Below are 27163 nucleotides of genomic sequence, written 5' to 3' on the forward strand. Positions count from 1 at the left end.
GATTGTGCCCAATCAGAGTATGAATACAGTTAATTTAGATTTACAGTGAACAGATACAAATACAGATAGTGGTGTACTCACTCATCCCTACTATATATGTATGACATTTTCAAACCCCCCCCCCCCCCCCCCCCAAAAAAAAACAACCCTCCCCTCACAGGAACGTTACCATGTGGATAGTACCTGGAAGAAGCCAAGAACTGGAAAGTCAACTCCAGCAGAAGGAGGTGTGGAGAAGAATGAGAGGTAGATTATTGTCTTTGCTTCAAAAGACCATCACATCACCCGCGGAGGGATGTGGGGGGCACACTCGATAGACACCTCGGTTTCCATAGAAACCACGATCCCAGTCACACCTGCAAACGTAGAGTTCACCTAGCATGTGAACGATATGTTTTCTCTGCTCTAGCTACTAAAATATTCTTTCCATATCATGAATCCTACTTCATGGAAATTCACTTATTCAATTAACCTAGCATGTTTTTGGAATGTGGGAGGCAACCGGAGTACCCGGAGAAAACCCACGCATGCACGGGGAGAACATGCAAACTCCACGCAGACATGGCCGAGGGTGGAATTGAACCCGGGTCTTCTAGCTGTGAGGTCTGCGCGCTAACCAGTCGACTGCCGTACAGATCGATGGAATCGTTCACCTCAAATCTCAAAAGTTGAGCTGCCAGAGTGTTCAAACGGGACAATGATCCCAAACCGGAATGATTAAGCAAGCCTTCGCCAAGACCAGATCTCAACCTGTATACGGGTCTGGGTCGGGATCCCAGCCCTGACAATTCCCCGAATGAAACTAATGTTTTGGATTAGGAGAGAAAACGGGAGTGAAACCAGAGAGGAGATCCAACCTCCATTCCTGTTCTTACTGTTAGCTTCCTGCAACCTCGGCCTTATTATATGTTAGCGCCTGCTCTTGCTAGGTCTCGCTAAGCTGTTTGGTGATATAAACGTACATAGCTCATTCCACACACAAAGGCCGAGTGCTCCAGTGTCAGCATTTTGTCAAATGGGCTCCCCAGCCACCCATCACCCCCCTCACCCCCCCTCACCCTCCCAACACCGACAGTACTTGCACACAAACATTTGGAGAAGGAGAAATCTGGTAAATCTGCCCAAGTCAGGAATGTATTTTCATTAGACAAGTTTGTTTGAAGGGATTGCTAGCTTGCAGGAGAAAAAGCTATCTGCTTCAAGCTATCACAAACTGGTGTTGGTGGAATAAGTTGACTTAGCCAGACTATCATCTCGCTGAGGAGACAGCTTCCGTCTCCAATCCCCGCTTTTGCTTGTGTGTGTTGGTGTGTATGTGTGTCTAACCTCTATTAGCCAAAACCATCACAACCTCCTGGACTCGGACCTTTTCAGCCTGTGCATGTATTTCTTATGCTTATCAGAAGTGTTAATTGTCAACTAAGGAAACAAAGGAATTCATATTGGAGTCATATTGGGAGGCTTGTTTAGTGGAGGAAGATAAGGATGAAGGAGAACCAGGAGACAAAGCCTGGATGCTGCTGATGTTTCTCCTTTCTTTATAAGAACAAGAACTAGCATTGGTACGTCGTAGCATAGCTGCGCGTAGCTGATAGCACAGCAATTGGCACGTGAACACACATTAAAGACGTAAACATACACACTCACGCTTCCTTTGCTTGCGGGACGTGGCAATTGCCATGGTAACACAATGTACAGAACAGGGGTGGGATATTTTTAAGACATGGAAACAACAACAGGGACAACAAAGGGAGGAAGAGAACTGAAGGGGGGGTGGGGGGGTTGGGGGGGTATGAGTCTTACATCAATGTAAGTGTAAGCAGATGGAAATCTGAGTTGTGTGTCTCTCCAAGGTCACAGTCTAGAACCATCTGTACTTTGCATATAAGGCCAATATTTATACGTGGATGGCCTCTCAAGTCAACGAGGGCATTTGTTTAATTGATGGAATGCAAATATGTCCATTGTAAACGAATTTTATGTGTTTAATTCAGAAAAATATAACATTTTTTAAAAACTAAAGTCAATGTCTCAAAGTACTCATCTTGACAACCATCACAATTGAACAGCCTTATCATTCCTTCATCACACACTTTGTCAGTCTCTCTCTTTTGTTGTCGTTTTTGTTATCTTTTGTCAAATTAGCCAATTAGCCTGGGCTATCCTCTTACTTCAGTCCAGCCTATTGGTGGTAGTGGGTGGTTGATGGATGGATGGATGGATGGATGGATGGATGGATGGCTGGCTGGCTGGATGGACGGATGGACAGATGGACGAATGGACGGATGGACGGAGGGATGTATGGATGTATGGATGGATAGACAGATGGACGGATGGACAGATGGATGGACGGACGGACAGATGGATGGATGGATGGATGTGGATGATGGATGGATGGATGCATGGATGGGTGGATGATGGATGGATGGATGGATGGATAGATGGGTGGATGGAGGGATGGATGGATGGATGGATGGATGGACAGATGGATGTATGGACGGATGGATGGACAGATGGATAGATGGATGGACAGATGGACGGATGGACGGATGGGTGGATGGGTGGATGGGTGGGTAGATGGATGGATGGATGGATGTGGATGGACCGATGGATGGATGGATGAATGGATGGATGGACTTTATTCATCTCCAAGAGAAATTCACAGTTAACAGTCCAAAATGAATTTTATGTTTATGCACACAATGTCATTCAGAAAAACACAATTAAAAAAAAAAGCTAATATAACAAACGTATGTGTAACCTGTTGACAAATGTAATTAAAGTCAATGTTTCAAAGCACTCATCTTAACAACCATCACAATTGAACAGGCTTATCATTCCTTCATCACACACTTTGTCGGTCTCTCTCTTTCATTGTCTCCAGTCCAGCCTATTGGTGGTAGTGGGTGGTTGACAGTCCAAGTAGTCCAAACAGAAGCCGTAGTCATGCTACGCTTGATCAAACGTATTAAGATCGCTGCCTAAGAGATGTTAGCTTCCACTTCATTAGTCCAGGTCATAAAGGAAGGTAAAAATGAAGGTCATGACTTTGTGCATAGCTACTAGTTTGTTTTGCTGTGTGACCCTCAACTATAATGAAACAGGATGAGGGAAAAATAATTTGTGGATTATGGAGCATTGTAATATTCTGTTTGTGTTTTTGATTGTTGGCTAGGGAGCTCACAAAAGAGACTTCAGGAAAAGGCGATGAAAGAGCAAAGATGGACTCGTATGGAGGGATGGGCCCGAGAGAGAGAGAGAGGGCAAATCGTCCTTGGTGATCAGGGCTTGCTCGTCTGTTCCTTTCCTTTGTCCACGAGGATGAAGGACGAAAGGAGGCACACAGGTGAGGCAAGTGAAGTATTCGGTTTGCTGCTTGCATATTTTGAACAATGTCCAACAACAAATGTAGGAACAATATAAAGCCTTCTGATCGTAAGTTGGGTTTTTTGAGTTTCATAATATTACAAGAAAAATAGTACAAGAAGAAAGTTGACAGTAAATTAGTTTGTCCCCCCTTAACCTAGGTGATTATCCATCCATCCATCCATCCATCTTCTAGCGCTTATCCGAGGTCTGGGAAGCCCAGACTTTCCTCTCTTTGTCCAGCTCCTCTTGGTGGATCCCAAGGTATTCCCAGTTGAGACATACCCTGAACATCTCCCCAGGGAGGTGTCCGGGAGGCACCCTGACCAGATGCCCAAGTCTACTTTAAGTTTCTCTCGGATTTCTCAGCCACCTTACGAAGAAAACAAATTTCGGCCACTTGTACCCACGATCTTGTCCTCTAAGTCACTACCCAAAGCTCATGACCAAAGGTGAGGGGTAGGAACGTAGTTTGACCGGTCAACTGAGAGCTTTGACCTTGGGTCAGTTCCTCATCGCCACAACGGGCTGATGCACCAATCTGCCTGTCCATCTCAGGTTCCAACTCGGAGTGATTATACACACTTTTATCGTGGTTGTTTTGTGACTATTGCAGGATATCGCTTCCCCAAAATGTGTCCAGTTCTGGTCAGTTTTTGGTGTTGAGGAAAGCAGTTCTGGCAAGTTGATAGGGTACCCACTGAACTGAGCTAAGACTAGATCAATGTCAGCAAATGATATCCAGACGAGGAAAGGGATTGAACTACCAGAAGGCAACATAAAAGAAGTACAGGACAGCTACAAAAACTGTACCAATACCAAAACAAGAAAGCTCCTTCCAATGCATGGACGCTTCTACCCCGAGTCCAGCATCCCGAGGCTGTACACAGAGCAAAAAGGGCCGAGGACTAGTGAGCGTCACAGGCCCGATCAGGAAAGAAAGAACAGGCCTCCAAGAATACATCAAGAAGATGGCCCCCAAGGACGACCAGCTAAGTGAAAGCCTCTGGCAGCACAAGCCGAGAACGGGGGAAGAGCCAGTTAGGTTTACTCTAACTGAGAGCGATAGAGATATATTAAATAAAGGTTAAAAATGACTTTTGATTGATGGAAACAAGTCTTGGGTCCTCTACCAACCAGCAAGCTCTCTGTCCCTGGTTTACACCAGTTCTTCTCAGTTCATTTCTGTCATGTTTTCACGGCCGTTCCAATTAGAAAGGGGGGACTGGTTTACACATGTTGGGGAAATCTTTTGAAGCTGCAGATTCTAAAATCAGTACTGTCAACAATTGTACAAAATTGTATTGAATTATTGCCGTTGTGTCACCAAGATGACAAAGTCTGCAAGGCAACCAATACTTTCACCCTCAGATGGAAGGAAATTGGTGAGCATGCACTGGAACTGGACCCTACCCTGAACTGGAAACTACCGGAACACCAGTGTCATCGTCCACAGTGAAGCCAACATTACATCGTCATGAACTAACAGGTACCAACCCAGGAAGCTCCAACATTGACTAGCCAGATACCTTGTGGGTGTTTTAACAGGTCAGTGGCCGCGCATCAACATAAAATGAAAACATCTCAAAACTAAAATGAAGCTTCTTGGATGGCGTTTTGGAAGCCCAGAACTCAGCCATTTGGAAAATCTTTGGACTATGCTCAAACGCCAGGCAGTGAAATTACAAGCCGGAATTCTGCCAGAAGGTTGTTGATGGCTACAAAATGAATGTGCTTGAGATGAAACTTTCTAAGGGACGTTTACCCAACAGTGACAGTTCTACCGAGGTCACTGCAGCCCAGATTTCCTTATATGGGCCTGCCTGGATGAGTAAGGGCTACCGGGAAATATTTATTTCCGGTGTGAGGCAAAGCTAATTTTGTTTAGCTTAGGCAAGCATCACACAGAAGTAACTGAATTTTATGATTTTCGGCCAGCAAGAGAAAAATATGCTCAGTCAGTTAGTCAACGACACTTCACACGGGACGGTTTTGTGAAATTGGGCCACAATACGAAACTGGACTACTTTTGTGTAAGTCATCGATCAAAAAGGGTTCGGCAGCTGTCCGGAAGTCCTCGGGAGCATTTATATGGAGCGACTAATAACAGCGGAGAAAATTACACAGACTGTTGAGTGGGCGGCAGGAAAATCCATGCAAACATTGCAAGAAGAGGCACCAAGCCTGGAAGATCTGGAAAGCTTTGTGTGGGTTATTGAGTATAGCTGCTCTACAGGACTCCAGAACACAATACCAGGTCTTCTTTAAGGACCCAAAATGACCAGAACTGCACATGTCGACCGCTGCAGCTGAGAAGTAAATAAAACCAACTAAATAAAACTAAAAGATGCTGCAATGCTTTGATGGAGGAGAAAGCAGTAAGTTTAACAGTTAGCCCGTTTAACTCTCAAAGTGGGCTAATTAAAGCTTGAGAAAAAAAAAAAATCCCGATACCCGAGTAAGGTCAAGCGGTCGGTTGTGGCGCTTGAGGCAACCCCTCGCCTGTTAGACAGCACGCTATTAGGAGCACAAAAGGCTAATGTTGTTTTTCTGTAATAATGGGCATTATTTTTCACTTTTATGTGTTCCTCCTATGGAGAAAATAGGACTGATCTCCGCCTTTGTGGTTGCGCCAACTGCTTACTTCCACCACCCACACAACACATTTTCCCAGGCAATATTGTTCCTCCACACAACAAATAACGATACGCCTAAAGCAGTTAACAGTGGCTCCACGCTCTGCTTCCTGGCTAGGGTTGAAATGAAATGGTAATTTTGACTTGAGGAGGATTTCAAAGGCTTGGTCTCTACTTTTCATCTTGTTGCATACCACAAGCTCGCCGACACATTCACGTTGGGATTTGCGACAAAAAAGCTTTGTGTTCTTGATTTTTTTTTTTTTCTACCATCTTCCCACAGACAAAGAAACGAAGCGGTGTTAAGATGTTTATCTTACATAAACATTCGCCCACGGTTTGGGGGAGATTTGATTGTTGTGTCATCGTCTGAAGAGTGTTTCCTGGTATTTAAGTAGAAATATTTGAAAACATTACTTTTTCACTCCAGTGTTATTCTTCAAAGGTCTTAAGGTCTGTTGTGTGGGTGGACAAGGAGTGTCCTCTATTGTCCATCTTAGTTTACATCCAATCATCCAAGGCTTGACGGACGTATCACTTGTCAAAAATAAGGGAATGAAATCTAAGAAACAAAAATTCTCGCATTTTGATGATGACCAAAGATCCCAAACAGAATCGCTTCTGGTACAAAAGATGAACCAGTTTTGGTTCAGAATGCAGCATTCATGATGCCATGCAGAGGTTGGGTAAATTCTGTGGTGATGGGAGTCGGACTATGCATCAGTTCATCGTGGCGAAGAGGGAGCTGAGCCCAAAGGCAAACCAGCCACCCTGATTTCTGGTTTTAGCTTTGGATAGCTTTGGGTTCGACCAAAATACATTTCCTGCGTAGGGTGGTCGCTTAGAGAGATTGTTCGAAAAGCATTAGGCTAATTGGAAGACCCAGGACAATTTGGAGAGACTATTTCCCTCAGCCTGGGAAAACCTTGGGATGCTCCGGGAGGTGCTGGAGACAAAGTATCCAGGGAGTCTGGGCTTTTCTTCTTGGATGGAAATGACATTTAAATCATCTGGTTTGATTGCTTTTTTTCAGGGCGACTTTCAAACTCTGGATTCAGATGACGTCACCGTTCTTGGAATGGGCAGTGTATCGACCTCCTTAACAAAACCATGGAAAAATACAACAACACGGCAAAATGCAAACGGTAAGAAACACTCATCCGTCAATACTATATCATTTTACTGCAGAACTAAAAGCTTGATTAATGGTAATGGTAATATGGTAATGGTTTTATTTGATTTGAACTTGCATCAGATTCCAATTGAGTGCATCCCATAATCAGTTCCCAGTTCCACATGTCCAAAAGGAGTAGGAAGAAGCAAAGCTTATTAAATCCTACCCCTCCATCTGGTACTTTTACAATCACTAACTGTTACATTTGTTCACTTCCTGCTTTCCTAATATAGTTTTTTTTCCTACCTAATATCACTAAAATTTTACTAAAATTTCTAAAAAATTCTAAAAAATCACAAAAAATTTATATGAAAAACATTTTTTTTTATTTTTGTCACGTACCAAAGTACAAGGTGATATGAGCATCCAATGACATAATGTGTACCATAGTAAGTGTCATAGTTTAAGTTAAATTTAAAATTTGAAATTTGAAATTTGAAATTTGAAATTTGAAATTTGAAATTTGAAATTTGAAATTTGAAATTTAAAATTTAAAATGTTTTGTCACGTACCAAAGTATGAGGTGATATGAGCATCCAATGCCATAATGGGTACCATAGTAAGTGTCAATATAGTGATACTATATATAGCACATCATGACTGGTTCAAGACTCTTCATCCTTGTATTTAGCAAACATCAACTGCTTGTTTTGTTTCTTAAATTGGCTCATAGTTATGCATTAGGTTTAGAAACCGTTCAATTCTGGCCCTGAAACCCTGTCATCGGGAGATAGTCGCGGTATTTAAGCGAAACAGTCTGTCTTTCCGTAGTTTGCCCGTGCAGGTGGATAAGGACCTGACTGTCATGTTTTTATTGTTGTTCGTTTATAGTTGGAGCTGTAGGGCACACCTGCTTCCGATTAGTAATTACTGTTACTATACTATATTTCACTTCAGTCCACTGTATTGTACATACTCTAGGTGTAATCCTTATCTGAGACTGTTCTGATACTTCCGCATACTTCTGTGTATACATTTCAATTGATTATGATTACTACTTTCTTCAGGTGAGAGTAAGTTTTGTTAGTCCACAGTTTTTCCAGAGACCCCTAGACCGACTGGAAGCGGAACCACTGGGCACGCCTGCAGTTGATTGACACGGTTGATTCTTCTTTGTCTCCACAAGCGGTGACTGACTACCTTCAAGCTCATTGTGGCTTTGTTGCTTTTTCTGTTTTCTCAAAACGAACTCTGCTTTGCTCCGTTGCAGTTGCTGACTATTCCAGCCGGCGTCTCCTGGAGGTATGCCCTGTGGTTCCTGGCCTTCCAGCTCGGCTCTTATCTGCCCTTATCTTATGCCTGCTTCCTCACGGTGTGCACCTTCTCGCCCCGTTGCTTTTTGTTACCCTTGCCGACTGAATTAAAGAAAGCTTTTGTCGCTGCCATCTGCCTCTTGTAGATAGTCAAACCCCAGCGCCTCACAGCTGTAAACCTATGGAAAACACTGAATGGGGATTTACCTAAGAAGCATGTTTTTGGAATGTGGAAGGAAGTCAAACCATTCCATGAAATCAAAATAGCAATGCCACAGTCACAGACACACAAATGAAATGTGCTCTTCACTCCCATTCCATGATCAGACAGCTCCATGGAGATTTGCCGTCATCCAGGTCGCTAACGAGGAAGGATGTTTTGTGATTTAAAAAAATACATTATCCATGTTTATTGTGGTTAATTGGTGGAAGTATCATGAAGTAGGAGCCAATGTTCATAAAAGTAATATTTTTATAGTCACAGAAAAACGCTTTCTAAATACAGGTTTTAAGACAATAACACTCCACTAGTCACTTATTATTATTAATAATTAATTATTATTCTTTGTTTACATCACATTGCACAGGCAGCCATGACCATAACAAGCTAGCAAGCTAAAAAGCTAGCCGGACCAATTTACTTATTCTAAACTTTAAAAAATGTTTCAAAATTTTTTTACCATTTTTTTCCCCAAATTTTACCACTTCCACACAGATTGAGAGGCAAATCTTTTTTCATTGGATCTCAGCCTAGTGGCCAGAATACTACATATGTATTACTATATAATTACTGTATAATTATTTTTTAAACACCACCATGGAATGTATTAATAACACAACATATTTTATGCTAACTGGAAAATACACAATTGTGGCATAAATTGTAAACATTAACCAAAAAACACACTGACCGGGGCGGTTGGTATCTAACCAAGGTTTTTTCTTTGAGACCTGTTGTCAAACCTTCCAAATGTTTTTTGCATCCTAAACGGTACAGTTCATTTTCACTTGTCATGTAAATTTAGCGTCGTTTTGGTTCCAGCTATTATTCGACCGTACGATTACAGGACTCTCAATATAGTAATTAGTCTGAAAGATGAAACACCTCGCCACGTCTGAAGATGTTGAGGTCGTCAGTTATTTTTGACAGAAAAACTTTGCCCGTGGGAAGGACAGCACTCGGATTCAGTTTCATTCTGCAGGCGGCAGCGACAGCTCTGGTGACTGGTGTTTGATTGCCCCATGAATGTTCTCCTCTTGGCGTCACGATGAGAAAGGAAAGCAGGGGTGGAGGTGAAACGATTGCCTGCGGATTTTTTTTTCTTTTTTTGTACGACCTGTTCTCTGAAATCACTATTCATCACTATAGCCAGTAGTGGTGTGCTAATATTATTTGGATGAAAATACTCGCATGATAAATGTAATCGACTTGGTTCACTTTCATTAATACAGTAGTCATGCTAAAATGTTGTGTTGCTGCTGGATGTTCACAGTATCCCAGTCATACTGTAAGTTTGTTTTCTTTTCCCCAAGAGCAAGGTTTAAGGCAACAATGGACGAAGCAAGTGCAGAAACCGAGAGACAGATGGACGGCCAACTGGAGTTCTGTTCTTTGCAGTGATCATTTCACTGATGACTGCTATGAAGGCACACCTTTACAAAGCTTGCTTGAAAAAGCATGCTATTCTGATGGTACACGAAAAAAAGACATTGAAGAACGATCACAAAGTTGGCACAAGAGTGTAAGTCATGTCTTGGTTACATAATTTCTTCTAGACACTATTCCGCATTTATTTATAAATTCCTATGTATAAATGGTATATTCCGGTATTTCGAGCATAGAAAACCTGTTTAAGACCTAATAAATGTGCTTTTTAGCATTATTAGAGCCCTCTACACATGAAATAACACCCCTGTAGTCACTTTAACATTTGTATTGCACGATATAGTTGACATAATAATAGCAAAGACAGCTAAGCTAATAGCTAAGACATTACATAGACATGACATGTTAGCATTGACAGGATATTGGTGGTTATCGTCTCATCAGTGTAACGTTGCTGACACCTAATGGCCAGTGCAATAGCGAAGTGAGGATGCACACAGGAGCTGCTGTTGGTCTCAAACACTCTCACTGCTAACTAGCGCTCGCTACATGCTAAGCATGCTCGTACTTAGCAACTCTTCACTTCCCAACATCTTCTAACTACTAAATACTCGCATGCATGAAGTCATGAAGCCCGCCATGGCATGTCCAACATGATAAAGCTAAAAAAGGTTCTCCTCCCATTCCATGTGGAAGTGGTAAGTTTTTGTCTTCTTTTGTTTAGAAGAAAGCTCGCTAGCTAGCGGCCATCTCAAGTCCCTGTGATGTAATTAATGACTAATAAGAATGTAAAGGTGACTATAGGTCTCATTTCATGTGTTAAAAAAACATGTTTAGAAAGTCATGAACAGGTATACCTCTAAGTACTCGGATGTTGAAATAAACAACTATAAGGTATTTTGCCATTTTTGTGATTGGAAAAAATGCTTAATTTTGGCAGATAAATTGTACAATTTGCTAATATATGCATAAGTTTTGCATATGATGAAACAATAACCACCAAGTATCCTGTCAATGCTAACATGTCATGTCTATGTAATGTCTTATTTGTTATTATTATGTCAACTATATTGCGCAATACAAATGTAAAAGTGACCATAGGGGTGTTATTTCATGTGTAGAGGGCTCTAATAATGCTAAAAAAGCATATTTATTAGGTCCTAATATTACTGTAGGCGGTATTCAATGGTCATACATTGATGAAAAACCGTGATTTAGTGAGGGAGCAATGTTTGAACCGTGATATAGCGAGGGACGCCTCGACGGTCATGAAAAACATGCAATGATTTTTCACCAGTAGGGGGAACCCTTTCACTTATCCATTTGGCTTCTAAGTGTGTGCTTTTAATTGAACATTAACTCTTGAAGATGAACAATGAAGATGTCCAATCAAGATTTGTCTTCTTAAAAGTACTTTAAAAATTCCTGTACTTCTGTACATTTTTTTTATTTGGAAAGAATATTGTCTTCTGTGACAAAGAGCCTCCCTTCTCGCTGGGAGAAACAAAGAGTGTTAGATGTAGTTTGATTACGTCGGTGCCTTGCGAATGGGCCTGTCTTTTCTCCCAGCAGTGAGAAATGCGTTGCGTTTGTTGTCACTTCAAGGCTTTCCAAAGGATGTGCTGGCATGAACAAGGCTCTGGCAGAGAGGAAACTTGGGGTGTTTGCGAGGGGTGAACTGTTATTTGCAAAGCATGGAAGCGACCATCACAACACCCACATCCGCAAGAAATGAAGCTCAGTCACACACAGAAAGAGAGAGAGAGAGAAATGCAGCTGTGACTGGCGATTTAACAAGCGAAACGGAATTTTTCTTTTGCCGAAAGACGTCAGATGCGTTGCCAGTGAGCGAGAGCGGTGGCGAGCGAGGAAGAGAAAGAGCAAAAGCATCTTTCCTGTGTCTTTTTTGCCCTCCCCTTGTGAAAGCAGCAACTGTGAATATACGTACGTTGTTGTGTTCCAGTATCCGCATGAAACGGAGATGGCGGAACGTTGTCACAGATACAAAGCAGGTTGCTTCCAGTTCTTTACTTGAGCTCCGCATAAACATGGAGGGAAGCCAAACATCCTGCATACCTCAGATGTTCACCATCTTCACCCCCGACCAACCAAACAGAGGGGTCCGTTAGGGGTGGAAGATACCACATCTTTATTCTCCCGTTGCACATGAGGATTGTGGATGAAGGGCGATATTTTTTTAAGTGTAGTTTTCCTTTAAAGGTCCAACAGTGCAAAATGTGAATTGTTAACACTTTTCAATAAGGTAAACATTACAATTACAATTACAATACAAGGAATGGAATAAACCTACCTAACCCTAATTACTCATTAGTTCCTCATCAGTTCCTCTGTAAGCAGTGTTGGGCACGTTACTTTAAAAAAAACATCGTTAGTTATAGTTAATAGTTACTTCTCATAAAAACTGAGTTACTCCACGACAAAAGTAACTACTTACCACCATTACCACCATACCATACCACTAGGTACCATTACAGAGGTTTGCATTTATTGCAGTGGACAGGTGTTTCTGTGGGTTTGAGTTGCTCACACAAGACGTGGATAAAGTTTTTTTTTTCTGATACATAAGGTAAATTTTTACCTTTGACATCAACGAGGTTAAAGTGGCGTCTGTAGTTCCATTTGGTAAACGCTGTTTGGACTTGCTCTAAACACCCCCCCACTCAAGTTCTCTGATTTCCTGAAGACGCAATTTTACTAAACCTTAACCAATCCTCATCGCTTATGTGCGCTAAACACCCGCCCACCGAAGTTCTCTGATTGGCTGAAGACAAGTTTACTAAACCTTAGCCAATCGCCATTGCTTTTGTGCTCTAAACACCCGCCCACCCAAGTTCTCTGTTTTTCCTGAAGACGCAATTTTACTAAACCTCAGCCAATCCTCATTGCTTATGTGCTCTAAACACCCGCCCACTTAAGTTATCTGATTGGCTGAAGACGCACTCTTACTAAACCTTAGCCAATCCTCATTGCTTATGTGCGCTAAACACCCGCCCACTCAAGTTCTCTGATCGGCTGAAGACAAGCTTACTAAACCTTATAGCCAATCGCTATTGCTTTTGTGCTCTAAAAACCCGCCCACTTAAGTTCTCTGATTTCTTGAAGACGCAATTTTACTAAACCTTAGCCAATCTTCATTGCTTATGTGCTCTAAACACCCGCCCACTTAAGTTCTCTGATTGGCTGAATTCGCAATCTTACTAAACCTTAGCCAATCGTCATTGCTTAATTGCTCTAAACACCCGCCCACTCAAGTTTTCTGATTCTCTGACTCTCACTGCGCTGCATATTAGTTAGATTAGATTAGATTAAATCGGTGATATATTTTTAGGCGGCTTCACTAACGTGCAATAACGGGGTGTCGAAAATGGTAACAGCTTTATGCTGACAGTAAAAGTAATAAGTTTGATTACCCGTTACTGAAAGAAGTAACGGTGTTAGTAACCCATCACTGTCGGTAAGTACTCTAAATGTATGTGCCTTAGTCATTAGTTAGTTAGCTAGTTAGCTAGTTAATAATAACAAATAATAGCACACTTGTTTGGAAAAGAACTAAATTGCCACTAGGGGGCTGAAAAAGGGAAAAGGGAACTGTTACACAAAGTCTTGTCTTTTTCAGCCCTTCTCATTTAATCCCTTTTATTTTATCCAGTACTGGCTTCTTTCTTTCATCAGCACTTTGAATACACACACAAACATTCTCTATTCACGTCTGCCACCCCCTTGCCCCCCAGCTGTCCACCCCCCCCCGTGTTGACCCGATGACACCGCTGCTGGTGTTTGGCCGTGTCCGGGTCTGATGTCCGATGTTCATGACATCATGCATCACTGCGACTCCACGGCTCGGAGCAGCTGGACTGTCCATTGTTGTCCTCACAGGGAGGGGCGTTGTTTCCAGCGAGGACAGGGCTGGTGTGGCACACTTCCTCGGACACCAAGCTCTCCTCGGACCACAACTTATTAAAACAAGAATGTGTTTGAAGTGTAGATGTGAAAGCATTCCGTGACGTCAACAGCTTCGCAGCGTGAATCATATTTGATCTTTCTGTGTCTTTGTGTCTGCAAGCAGATTTATTCAGCGAGCGTTACTATTGTATAATTCATGATTGTATACGTCAGCATGTGATGATTTATTGCTTCAAAATGAATTTGAAAGGGAATTTGTGCTTTGGGAGAGATACAAAAACTATGATTTATGAATAATGACTTTGTCTTTACAAAGCGGGCTTAATGTTTGATCCCCACACATATCCCGTTCAGCTTTCATGGCCATGCAAATTCACAGATTTATGGTCAAAAATATATATTTTTATTTTTAGCTCATTAACTATAAATCAGTAAAAAAATACAAATACATAAAAATGTACAGCATACACTTGTACTGCTTTTAGAAAGCCCACAATTTTTATGTTTATGTCGTTCTTTCATCAAGCTTTGGCATTGGGTGGTCCTTGAACCTACCATGGTTGCATGCTGTGCCTGGCTGTGACCAGGGACACACTGTATTTGGTTTTTACACTAAATCAAATCGAATAATCACATTTATGAGATGTTTGGGGTTAAAGTTGTATTTGTCATGACAGCGTTTGGGCAACAAAGCAGAGCTGGGGGGATTCCGGGGGCAATTTGGGTTGTAAAAATCCTCCCCCTGAGGACTCTAAGTGGGTTTCGAATAGAGGATAAGGGAATCTTAAAGAACCAAATCATAGAATGAGAACCAGATTGTTTATTCCTGACAACAATACCTAATATAGACATCCGGGCTTATCTGCAGTCCCTGTATGCCTACAAGTAAGCGGGTCTTATTACAGCGCAGCTGCAAAAAAGCTCCCTTCCTTTCCCCAGGGTGAAGTGACTGGGTGGATGACCCCCCTCGACCATCAACATCATTGTTGTTGTTTACAGTGGAGCACAACTTGAGCCATATACCGACATATTAAAAACCATTGTTCACCTTTTTAACTATTTTTAGTACATGTACATGTACAGTAGCATACATATGGACGAACAAATCAGCGAAGCTCATGTTTTTCCTTGAATTTCCCAGAGATCAACATCTGGAAAGGATTGTTGCTGTTATGAAAGACCCAGCAGCTGAGCTAAAGCCTGAAAGGAATGGTCCTCACAAGTTGAAATCTGGAAGCCTGGAGAAGAACCTCAAGAACAAGCATCATGTAAGCATCATGTAAGCATCTGGCTGCAATATGACTTCCATGCAACTCTGGTGAAAGTGCTTTCCTTGAATTCCTTGGCTTAAGAATACAGTGGAACCTTGGATAGTGTCTGTTCTGGTTACAGTTCACTAATTTTCTTCATATTTCAGTTAATACTAGTCAATATTTAGGAGCCCAATGTCCTACTACATGAACTTGTATCACACCTAGCTATCTAGCATAGAAAACCTGTTCATGACTTGCTAAATATGGTTTTTAACACATGAAATAAGACACCTATGGTCACCTTTACACTCTTATTAGTCACTGATTACATCACAGGGACTAGCTAGTGAGCTTTCTTCTAAACATAAGAAGAACATAAGAAGAAAAAACATACCACTTCCACATGGAATGGGAGGATAACCTTTTTTGGCTCTATCATGTCAGACATGCCATAGCGGGCTTCATGACTTCATGCATGTAAGGTAATGTGTCATTACTGCCACCTTGTGACCACAACATTACATATCAATTGTATTTCAATACGTATGCTTTGACTAATAATAGATTATAATCTACTACAAAACAGTGATAGATTAGAATTTAAGATTGAACAGTGCTGTCCATTCGACACACAGCTGCAGATATCTGCTGGAAAAGAGCGCCGCAGAGGACAGTCTATTTATATTTATAATGTATTTTCTTATAATATTTTATTATAATCTTATAATAACATTTAAATGTTAATTCAACTTTTATATTCATATTTAAATTTATCATTAGCATTTATATTTAGGTTTAACATTTAAATATATATTTATATTTAACATTTCGTGCTGCACGGTGAACAAGTGGTTAGCATGCAGGCCTCACAGGAAGGAGACCCGAGTTCAATTCCATCTCTGTGTGGAGTTTGCATGTTCTCCCTGTGCATGCGTGTGTTTTCTCCGGGTACTCCGGTTTCCTCCCACATTCCAAAAACATGCTAGGTTAATTAGTGACTCCAAATTGTTGCTGGCCACCGGTCCAGGGTGTACCCCGCCTCTCGCCCGAAAACAGCTGGGATAGGCTCCAGCACCCCCGCGACCCTCGTGAGGATAAGCGGTAGAAAATGAATGAATGAATGAATGAATGAACATTTCAACCCCAAATGTGAAGAATGAGCTAAATGCTAAATGCTAAATACGTGATTTGCTGATGTTTGGTACACGTGATCAACAGTAACGGGCGTTTCATCATCTGTTGTATTTTTAGTTGTTGAGTTTAAAACCTCTGACGAACCCTTCCTCGCAGGGGTCACAGAAGCAAAGCCTAGTCGAAAGACCAGAAGAAGCTCGCTTCCTCGGACACCATATGGAGAACTGTGCCCATTCCTTCTTCCTTTGAACAAACGCAAGGCGTTTCAAGTGAAACATTTGATGGCGTACACCACATGCCATGTGGGCTCTTGTGCGGCAACGCAAACTTAGTGACTTTTTGATATCTCCGTGAGTGCTGCCTGACAAGTTTCTGTCACTTGCCTCTTTTTATTCCGCTTTCTTTGGCTTCCACAGCAAGTATGTTTTCAAACCCCACTGATTGATTAGCATACATCCAGCACTTGTCGTCATGGCAAAAACTTCTTTTGAGTCTTCAGTAGGTTCCCCGTGTCTTTCAAGCAGCAGCTGTCATCCGCATCAACACAAGATGCATTCTAGGTCAGACAAAGACACAGACACACTCTTAACACTGTATAGAAAGACAGATAAAATGTTCCTTCCACCTTCAAAGGTGTCAATACAGAGTGTTTTATCATCGGCAAAATAACTTTTCAACTAGAGCGCAGAGAAAAGATGAAACGACGACTCTCTCGCTCCACTTACAAGCTTGAAAGTGTGAAAAGAACTAAATTGTTCTTAAGCGGGAAGACGCGTTTAGGAGGCTTGGTTTTTCATCTTTCCGTCCTTCCACAAAACCGCTGAGCACCTCCTAATGCTTTTTTATTAGTGTTGCTAAAGCCCTGGCACGCTGAGCACCGATCGAGCTGAACCAACCCGAATGAAAAAGTTTCAAAATTCACACCCCAGTCAGGAGAGGTTTTGAAATTCGTAAGAATTTGCAGTATGTATAGATCCGACAAAAGACATCCTAATAACTAAATTAGAAAGGTACGGAATAACAGGACTAGTCTTGAATTGGGTCAAAAGCACATCTACCAGTTTAAATATTACGGGTGGAGTACCCCAGGGGTCAATCCTGGGACCAAAACTGTTCAACTTGTCTCCAAGTCGGTAAATCTGTCACGAAAGATTTAAAGCTGGTATTACCGTATTTTCTGGACTATAAGTCGCTCCTGAGTATAAGTCGCACAAGGCCAAAAATGCATCACTAGGTAGAAAAAAAACATACATAAGTCGCACTGGAGTATAAGTCGCACAAGGACAAAAATGCATCATTAGGTAGAAAAAAACATACATAAGTCACACTGGAGTATAAGTCGCACAAGGCCAAAAATGCATAATTAGGTAGAAAAAAACATACATACTAAGTCACACTGGAGTATAAGTCGCAAAAGGACAAAAATGCATCATTAGGTAGAAAAAAAACATACATAAGTCGCACTGGAGTATAAGCCGCGCAAGGCCAAAAATGCATAATTAGGTAGAAAAAAACATACATAAGTCACACTGGAGTATAAGTCGCACAAGGCCAAAAATCTATCATTAGGTAGAAAAAACACATACATAAGTCACACTAGAGTATAAGTCGCGCAAGGCCAAAAATGCATAATTAGGTAGAAAAAAAACATACATAAGTCACACTGGAGTATAAGTCGCACAAGGCCAAAAATCTATCATTAGGTAGAAAAAAAACATACATAAGTCGCACTGGAGTATAAGTCGCACAAGGACAAAAATGCATCATTAGGTAGAAAAAAACATACATAAGTTGCACTGGAGTATAAGTCGCACAAGGCCAAAAATGCATCATTAGGTAGAAAAAAACATACATAAGTCGCACTGGAGTATAAGTCGCACAAGGCCAAAAATGCATCATTAGGTAGAAAAAAACATACATAAGTCCCACTGGAGTATAAGTCACGTTTTTTGTGCCGTTTGATTATAGCGGCAATTGGAATATTTCTTTCCATGTATACCATTGTTTTCGGAAAAGTCATTCAGAAAGATTCCATTGGGAAAAAGGAAAACCCCTCATGTAAACGCGGCTATTGATCCCAACTTCTGCCAACATCTTGGCAATAGAAATGTATTTCTGGGGCAAAATTGCGACTAACGAGATGATATTGTTGGTTGTAGCTGACACAAGACCAAACAACACACGGTTCTCAAACATGGCACCTCAATCCCACTATTGCTTCTTTGACTGTCTTGTTGTGAGGTGTTTCTTTGTAGTTGAAAAGTTCTTTTCAAGCCCCAACTTTGTGCCGTCTTCAGTTTTCGGCTGGCAAGCCGCTATATCGGCGGGACAATATATTGAAGGAAGAGCTTTTGACAAGACTTCTGAAGGCCCGGGAGCTGGTTCCATGGCTGCCTTGTGCAGTTTTCCCTTAACAGGCTTTCTCACGTGGCTGTTTAAAAAAAGACCAAGATCAAATGCAAACGAAGAAGTCATCGGCTTTCAACATACATCAGTGAGGCCCTGGCGGGGATGCTACCTGGCTCGCTTTTGTACTACTTTTGAAAAATGAGAAATTTGTGCAGTCTTACTTTTCCTTTTGCCATGTTCAGTTTATACAGACACACTTGAAGGAACAACTTGTAACTAGAGACTTTCCTAAATAGCATGTGATTGATAATTAAACAGTCCATTTTATGACGAGACAGTGAAACCTGGCTTAGCCTGTTTTACGGTAAAATTTCGCCTTGGTTTGTATATGTTGTCCGGTTACGGTAAAATATGGAGCGCGTCTTGTCGTGTTATTTTTTTTAATGCGGCAAGGGCGTCATCAACAGTGTTGGGCACTTTACTTTAAAAAAGTAATTAGTTACTAGGAACTTCTCAAAAAACGTAACCGAGTTACTAACTGAGTTACTCCACTACAAAAGTAACTAGTTTTTTAGGGGGGCTGAAGTTCTTAAGCCCCTATAAATAATTTGATATTTTTTATTGATTAAAAAATATATATATTGATTTTTTAAATTATTATTTATTATATATTTTATTTTAGGGGGTCTTCAGCCCCCCCCCCTAAAATGTTCCAAATTCTCTCCTAAATAATTTGATAAATAATTTGTAATTTTTAATAGATTTTTTTATTTTATTTTTTTTTTTTTTTACAAAAAATCTCTGACAAATTATAACAATACAATAACAATAATAGGGCAAAAGCAGGCTTAATAAGCAAGCCAATAAGCAGGCTAATACTAGCCTACCACTACGACCAGGAGTAGTAGTAATAATCAGAAGAAGAATAATGATGATAGTAATAATGATAGGCTAATTAATAATATATTAATGATTATTATATAATTGATCACGGTCCACTGGTTTTGCAGTGTAGATTGTGTGTACTTTAAATTTAATGGTGGCCTAAAACAATTGAGTATCTTTACTAAAGCTGTCCAAAATTGGGAAAGTTATATCCCGGTTCTTGTTCCTTATTTGTTTTTTGGATTTTTTAAATTTTTTTGAATGTCTACTACATTCATTCATATCCTGTGCATCTCCAGGGGGCTAAGCCCCCCCGTCCTCAGAACCTAGTGACGCCCCTGGTGGCCACAATGCTCCGTAGTGCTACTAGAGACCTGCTGTCATAGCAACACAGTTGAGGTGCCAGTCCTGTCTCTTATTGAGGTTATGCTTATTGTATCGTCTGTTGAAGTGGAACGTACGCCTTAGTGATGGGTTTCATTGTCTCATTTGGAGGTGTTTGAAATCCATCCATCCATTTTCTATGGCGCTAGGGTCAGGGGTATGCTGGAGCCTATCCCAGCTGTGTTGAAATGCATTTTGTTTACATTATGTGGTTGCCTTTGTGGTTGAGTTTAACAGCATTTCAAAGTAAAGGCTTTGAAAGGAACCTCAACTGAACTCGTTGTTGAGAACGTATCTGTCTGCTGAGCAAGCAAGTACGAACCAAATGTTTCAAAATGTCCACAATTTGGTTCGCCGCTTGTCATTAACGTTTGAGGACCACGGGTCTAACCCTCCTACCCAGACGCCCTCTTTCTCTCTCAGCAGTCAGCTGTTGGGCTCCTCCATAAATCTGTTTTTTATGAAATACCAGCGAGAACCAAAGGTCAAAGGAGGAAATGAACCGCTGTTTTTTCCTCTCCTTTCATGTTCGCCGCAGGGCGTCTCGCCAAGTGTGCCATCAGTCTCATTTCCACTTTAAAACAAAGTGGGCAACATGCAAGAGGGATGCTTGACCAGACACAAACAGTTTGTAGTCATTTGAATGATTTCATTCCCGCAGCTTTGTAGGAGTTCTTTCCTATGAACACATAATTTTCAGTTCCAAACGGGACAATTATAAATAGTTAATGGTGTTATATTTGTAGAAATAGTGGCCGTACGGTGTACGAGTGTTTATCATGTTGGCCACACTTTCAGGAGATCCTCCCCCATACCAAAAACATGCTAGGTTAATTGGCCACTCCAAAGAATGTGAGTGTGAATGGTTGTTTGTCTATACGTGTCCTGTGATTGGCTGGCCACCAGTCCGCTGGGATAGGCTCCAGTACCGCCCACGACCTTCGTGAGGATAAGTGGTAGAAAATAGATGGATGGACTTTGGTATAGTTGTTTAGATATTCTAATATTTTCCTGAAACGTACTTTTGTTCTATAAATGGAAAAAGGTCGAACTAAGTCTTTGTTTTGGTATGTTCTATGTGTTTGTCTGTATGCAGCCATAGAAGACAATATCCTGTGTGCCCTCAGTCAAAATCGTCTAAAACAGACGCTATTGAAGTAGCTCTCATTTGAATGATTTCATTCCCGCAGCTTCGTAGGAGTTCTTTCCTATGAACACATAATTTTCAGTTCCAAACGGGACAATTATAAATAGTTAATGGTGTTAGAAAATGGATGGAAGGATGTTGGTATAGTTGTTTAGATATGCTTGAAATATATCTTTTTGCAATAAGCTGGTTTTCTCCCTTTTTAGTCGGGAACTGATATTTTCCTGAAACTTACTTTTGTTCTATAAATGGAAAAAGGTCAAACTAAACTTTTTTTCTGGTGAAAGACCGGGGTATAATGTTTCTACGTGTTCCTCTGTAGGCAGCCATAGAAGACAATATTCTGTAATCGTCTAAAACGGACGCTACTCAAGTAGCTGTCATTTGAATGATTTCATTCCCGCAGCTTCGTAGGAGTTCTTTCCTATAAACACAGGACTAATGTGACAACCGGCCTGTTTGACAGGGGATCAAAAACATATCCCGCTCAATCAAATCCAAAAGAATTGATATCCTTTATTTCATGTTGAGGTTTTTTCTTGAGGCTCCAGGCTGACTTGGTGAGCATCAGCTGGCTTTTGCTTACCGCAAAGCTTCAAAGGATATGGCCGAACATCACATACGCTGTCTCTATACATTATTAAACTTGTAAGCCACCAAAAAAAAAAAAACTGGATTGTGAGAGAAAAAAGCTTGAGAGTGGGCAGAGAAAGTAATTATTCATCCTCCGTGTTCACACACGGACCCGAGCCTTCTTGGGCTCGCGTTTCAAAAGATGACGTTTCCTTTTTTCCCTCCTCTTTTAGCCGCGTCGAAAACCTCAGTTATTACCAGTTTTGATTTATTTATACAAGTCCAAACTCGGAATTAAAAGTGTATTTTGTCAAATTGAAGCTTTTAAAAGGCGCAGCCTTCACTCGCCGTAGCACAAAGACGAATGGCTGGCCTCCCCGATTTGAAGGGTGTTATGAACCATGTCTAACTTCAAAGCCTGTCTTAACTCCACACTTTAATTGTATCTTCTTCAAGCCCGTCTGCCTGACCGCCATCTGATTCTGCTGACAACTGCAGTCCTCTCCCTTTTTCATGCCCATCTTTCCGTCTCTTTCTCCCGCCGTCCGTCGTGACAGATCTTCTTAAGTCGCTCCGCTACAAGTGTCAACTCGAGCGTGAGCCTGAAATGACTTTTTGCTATGGATTTTGACACAGAGCACTCATTTCATGCAAGCGGCACGATTCCGCTCCCTGCTCTATTTACTGCAATTTTTCCCCTCATTATTTCACACTGAGCCTACAAACAGCCATTCACGCCTTTCTCCATATGGGCTTTAATTTGCCATTGTCCCCCAAGATATTCCTCGCTCAGACTTGAGATAAAGGGATAATCACTTCAAAGAGAAGCTAGAGGGGAGACTGCCCTCTCGCTCCCGTTCTGAAAGGAGAAGTGGACAATACGCTAATTGAGAGGGGGAACTGATCACAGGGTCTCTTCAAAGGGATGCGCGGCCACACCCCCTCAGACGCACTTAATTTTATTAGTGTTTATAGAGATGCTTCAGCCAAAATCATCACCCAACCCACCAAAGCCTTTGAACTCCCAAATATCGGGTTATGTGCAATTATCCGCCCTCTCCGCTTCTGTAGGATTTGCGTCGGGTGATGAAACGGAATCATGCCGGATACTGTGGGCTGATGCACATCTCAAAGTTCTCAAGAAAAGTCCCAACAAACAAGGCGGCTTCTTCCACGTCAAGGAAACATGCTAAAACTCAGATCAAGGAGTAAGCACGGTCCAAAAAGTCCAAAGCGACTGCTCCCCTCAGCTCCTCTGGATTGTGCCACTAGCCACGTTTACATGGACCCAAATATTCCAATTCCATTCGGTTTATTTGCTGAAACGGAAAGAATGTAACCTTTGTATACACCTCATTCCCAAAGAAAAGTGCCAATCCGAATTAATATATAATCGGATTCATAGGGGTGGAATATTCCTTTCCCCAATCCGATTGTATCCGCTCAATCGGAAAGTTGTCAGACTGCGTTCTTCTTTGTGGTGTTTTTCTTCTTCTGTTGTTTATTGGCGGTTAGCAAGCGGCTTTCGTGTGCATTAGCGCCATCTGTGGAACAGAATCTAAACCCTTATATACGCCATTTACAAGTCCAGTTTTATTTAAAAAAATAAATATATATCTATATAAAACACGTGCCGAGCTTAATTATAAAATATTAGCAAGATTGAACTTTATCTTTTCCTGTTCCCGGGTGCGTTCTTTCAGCGAATACTGAGATATGATGTAACACGCAGCTCCAGATGTTTTAACGCCCTTTTAAATCTTTTGATTTAAAAAAATGGAGGCGAGCAATCGGCACTGGACTGCTGCGGAAAAGTTTCTTTTTGATTCAAACTAAATTTCAAGTCTGGACGAAGGAAAAACTAGCAATACGGAGTTATTCCAACAAGTGAAAGAAAAACTCAAGGAAGTCGGTATCATGTCGGTTGATTATAGCGGCGCATGTAGACACGCGATTGGAATATACCTTCCCATGTATACCATTGCTTTTGGAAAGGTCATTCGAAAAGATTCCATTCGGAAAGAGAAAAACTCCTCACGTAAACGTGGCTACTGACGTAAACGACCTCTGTTAAACACACGCCTCATTTTTTATTCTTTATAAACACGAAGGAGGCTTTTTCAATCAAAACGGGGAATTTTTAACAAAAAATGGAGGCGAGCAATCGGCACTGGACTGCTGCAGAAAGTTTGTTTTTGATTCAAACTAAATTTCAATACTGGACGAACGAAAAACTAGAAGTACGGAGTTATTCCAACAAGTGAAAGAAAAACTCGAGGAAGTCGGTATCACGTGATGTTGGTGTTTACGTTTTACTGCGTATGCCCCATTGACTATTCTGGTTGATTATAGCGCGATTGGAATATTCCTTTCCATGTATACCATTGCTTTTGGAAAGGTCATTCGGTAAGATTCCATTCGGAAAGAGAAAAACTCCTCATGTAAACGTGGCTACTGACGTAAACGACCTCTGTTAAACACACGCCTCATTTTTTATTCTTTATAAACACAAAGTAGGCTTTTTTAATCAAAACGGCCAATCTATAACAAAAAATGTGTGCTCAACAGCACCCCAAGTCACCCTGCATTTAGTCGGAATGGTACAGTCCTGATCACAGGACACTTTTATATGATTCGACGGCAAGATTTTAGTCAAATCAGACTCCTTCAAAATCACTTTCACCGTGTTGTTAGTCTGCCCTGCAATTAAACAACAGCTTCATCTCCGATCTCCGCTGATAGACCAGGCGGGCATCGTTCCTCCCAATTAGCCTCCAGGTCACCCTGCTTTATTGAGGCATAATTGCCCTCCCATCCTGTCTTGGGCTTTTAAAAGGCTTTGGGTGGTTGTGTGAATTGGTTAGGGCACCAACAAAGGGGTCAGGGCAGGGTCGACATCAAAAAAAGGGCTTTGGTGTGGCTACTTTACAGCTCCCTCCTTTGTCGCGGATAAACACAAGTGTGGGCGTTCAAGGGGTCAACAGGTGTGGTCGCGGAAAGTGGACTCAAATGATCAATGGCGGCTATCTACAATCGTCATAACTGGGTGGAGATAGAACTTACGATCGGATATTTCTGAACTAGTCGGAACTTTCCTGTTTCCTGTTGCCTAAATCACCTGCTGCTGATTTAAGGTTCCATTTATTAGTTCTTTGTCTGAATATGTCGGTTTGATTCCCCGCTCGCGGTACGGTGCTTCAGTGCTTGCAACAATAATTACTTTTTACCTGCATTGGGTTTGATTTCTTTTACATTTTTTAAATCAAGCGGTCTAGATATATAGAAAGTTTTTTTATATTTTGAAGGAAACAACAACAAACATAACAAAGTACAAACCTTTCCTCCTTTTTTAACTATATTTTGGTAATATTATAACATTATCCTGACAATATTTAAATTTTACTATCATAATATTAGAACTTGGGATGAGTGGTGTAGAAATCCTCCCCCTGAGGACTCTTAAGTGAATTCAAGAATGAGAACCAGATCGTTTATTCCTGACAACAATACCTAATACAGACATCCGGGCTTATCTGCAGTCCCTGTATGCCTACAAGTAAGCTGGTCTTATTATAGCGCAGCTGCAAAAAAAAGCACCCTTCCTTTCCCGAGTTCGATTTCACCCTCGGCCATCTCTGTGTGGAGTTTGCATGTTCTCCCCGTACATGCGTGGGTTTTCTCCGGGTACTCCGGTTTCCTCCCACATTCCAAAAATATGCTAGGTTAATTGGTGACTCAGAATTGTCCATAGGTATGAATGTGGATGGAAATGGTTGAGGAATAATAATAATTATTATTAATAATAATAATGAGGAAAAATAATGTCATTTTAGTAGCTTGAGTTGAAATATACAAAAATATATATTTAAAAAAAAGTTAAAACATGTTTTTTAAATAGGCAAAAAATAGGAAAAAAAGTTGTAATATTATGAGGAAAAATAATGTCATTTTAGTAGCGTTTTAGTAGAGTTGAAATATGAAAGAAAATACACTATTTTTTAAAAAGTGGTAATATTATGAGGAACAAACAAATCAAGGCCGCACAGTGGACCAGTGGTTAGTATATTGGCCACACAGTTTTTTCCTCCCACGTGCATGTTCTCCCCGTGCATGTGTGGGTTTTCTCCGGGTACTCTGGTTTCCACCCACATTCCAAAAACATGCTAGGTTAATTAGCCACCCCAAATTGTCCATAGGTATGAATGTGAGTGTGAATGGTTGTTTGTCTATATGTGCCCTGTGATTGACTGACCACCAGTCCAGGGTGGACCCCGCCTGAAGACAGCTGGGATAGGCCCCAGCACCCCCCGCGACCCTCGTGAGGAAAAGCGGTAGAAAATGAATGAATGAATATTGGAACTTTTTCCCAAATTTTCCAAAAATAGCACATTTATTCTTTTGTTTTTTCTTTGTCATATTCCAACTTATTTCCTTTCATTTTCAGCTTTCTGCTATAAGCTTTCTATTTATTTCCCCACAACCCGACATGGAATAATGTCAGATGCTGGCTTCCATTAGTTCTCTTGTCCTGTGCCATCAGGAGAGTCTTAGAATTTCAGTGGTCTGACTTCCACGATGATATGCTCCATGAAGTTGATTTTCAACATCAAAGGGACCTTTGAAGCACCATGAGACTGGATCACTGTCTAAACCCTCTCGAAGAAGATTCTGTCACAATGACATTAGGGAAGTCATGTGAATTAAAAGACTAGCAAACAGCTCTTGCCTTTGCTCTCTGTCCAATTTTAGTCAAAATGTCGTACTGTGCCATTTTCCCTGAATGTGGAACTAATAACTGTAGTGGGTGACATCTTTGTGGTACGGCCTGAGACTAATATGTCTTCCATTTGACAAGGACTCGTATACGATTTCCCAGGCTGTGACTTCAATATGTTTTAGCTTGTTTAGATACTGCTCTGTATACGCGGCTATTATTCTATGTGGGGTTCATGTTCAACGTAGGAGTGGGAACAGAGAAAAAAGTTGCAATATTACAAGAATAAACTAGTAATGAGGGAATAATGTCATTTTAGTAGCATAGAACTGAAATAGCGATAAAAAAATTGTTATTTTCTTGTTAAATTGTAAAGAGAAACAAAGGCTTTTATACAGTAGATACTGTATACTGTTGATATATTGACTTATTTCATATGATGTGACACGGATTTGTCTCCTAGTGGCATAAACGGCCCCCGCCCTCCCTACAGCTTGTCTTTTTCTCTCACCATTAGTCCTCCAGACTTGTGTGTGTGTGTGTGTGTAGCGAGCTCACCGTGGTTGATGTAGCAGCGTATACAGTGGATTCCAGCATGTTCTCATTTCAGCTTTCCCGGCCCCTGCAAATTAGTGAATCTGTGACCAAAATGTTAAGTTGCGGGAAATGCTGACCGATGCCGTTCTTGCAAATGTTGATGGATCTGAAACAGGGGCGTCACTAGGTTCTGGGGACAGGGGGGGGCTTTGCCCCCTGGAGATGCAC

General features: G+C 41.2%; 1 protein-coding gene across 6 annotated transcripts in view; it reads left to right on the forward strand.

Annotated features, from left to right (window-relative positions):
• The window catches only part of LOC131126482 (axin-2-like), a 61155-nt gene that overhangs the window by 14787 nt on the left and 19205 nt on the right, over positions 1 to 27163 (forward strand). For 2 of the 6 annotated variants that reach the window (XM_058069088.1, XM_058069104.1), the window contains 6 exons: positions 161 to 246; positions 3176 to 3346; positions 4738 to 4855; positions 7036 to 7147; positions 9963 to 10171; positions 15101 to 15238. The gene's annotated coding sequence lies outside the window, so the exon portion shown is untranslated. Of the gene's footprint in view, positions 1 to 160; positions 247 to 3175; positions 3347 to 4737; positions 4856 to 7035; positions 7148 to 9962; positions 10172 to 13333; positions 13511 to 15100; positions 15239 to 27163 lie in introns of those variants that run through there. The other 4 variants (XM_058069093.1, XM_058069098.1, XM_058069118.1 and 1 more) reach the window with 4 other exon arrangements.

The sequence above is a fragment of the Doryrhamphus excisus genome, chromosome 1 (assembly GCF_030265055.1).
Source record: "Doryrhamphus excisus isolate RoL2022-K1 chromosome 1, RoL_Dexc_1.0, whole genome shotgun sequence".
Taxonomy (NCBI): domain Eukaryota; kingdom Metazoa; phylum Chordata; class Actinopteri; order Syngnathiformes; family Syngnathidae; genus Doryrhamphus; species Doryrhamphus excisus.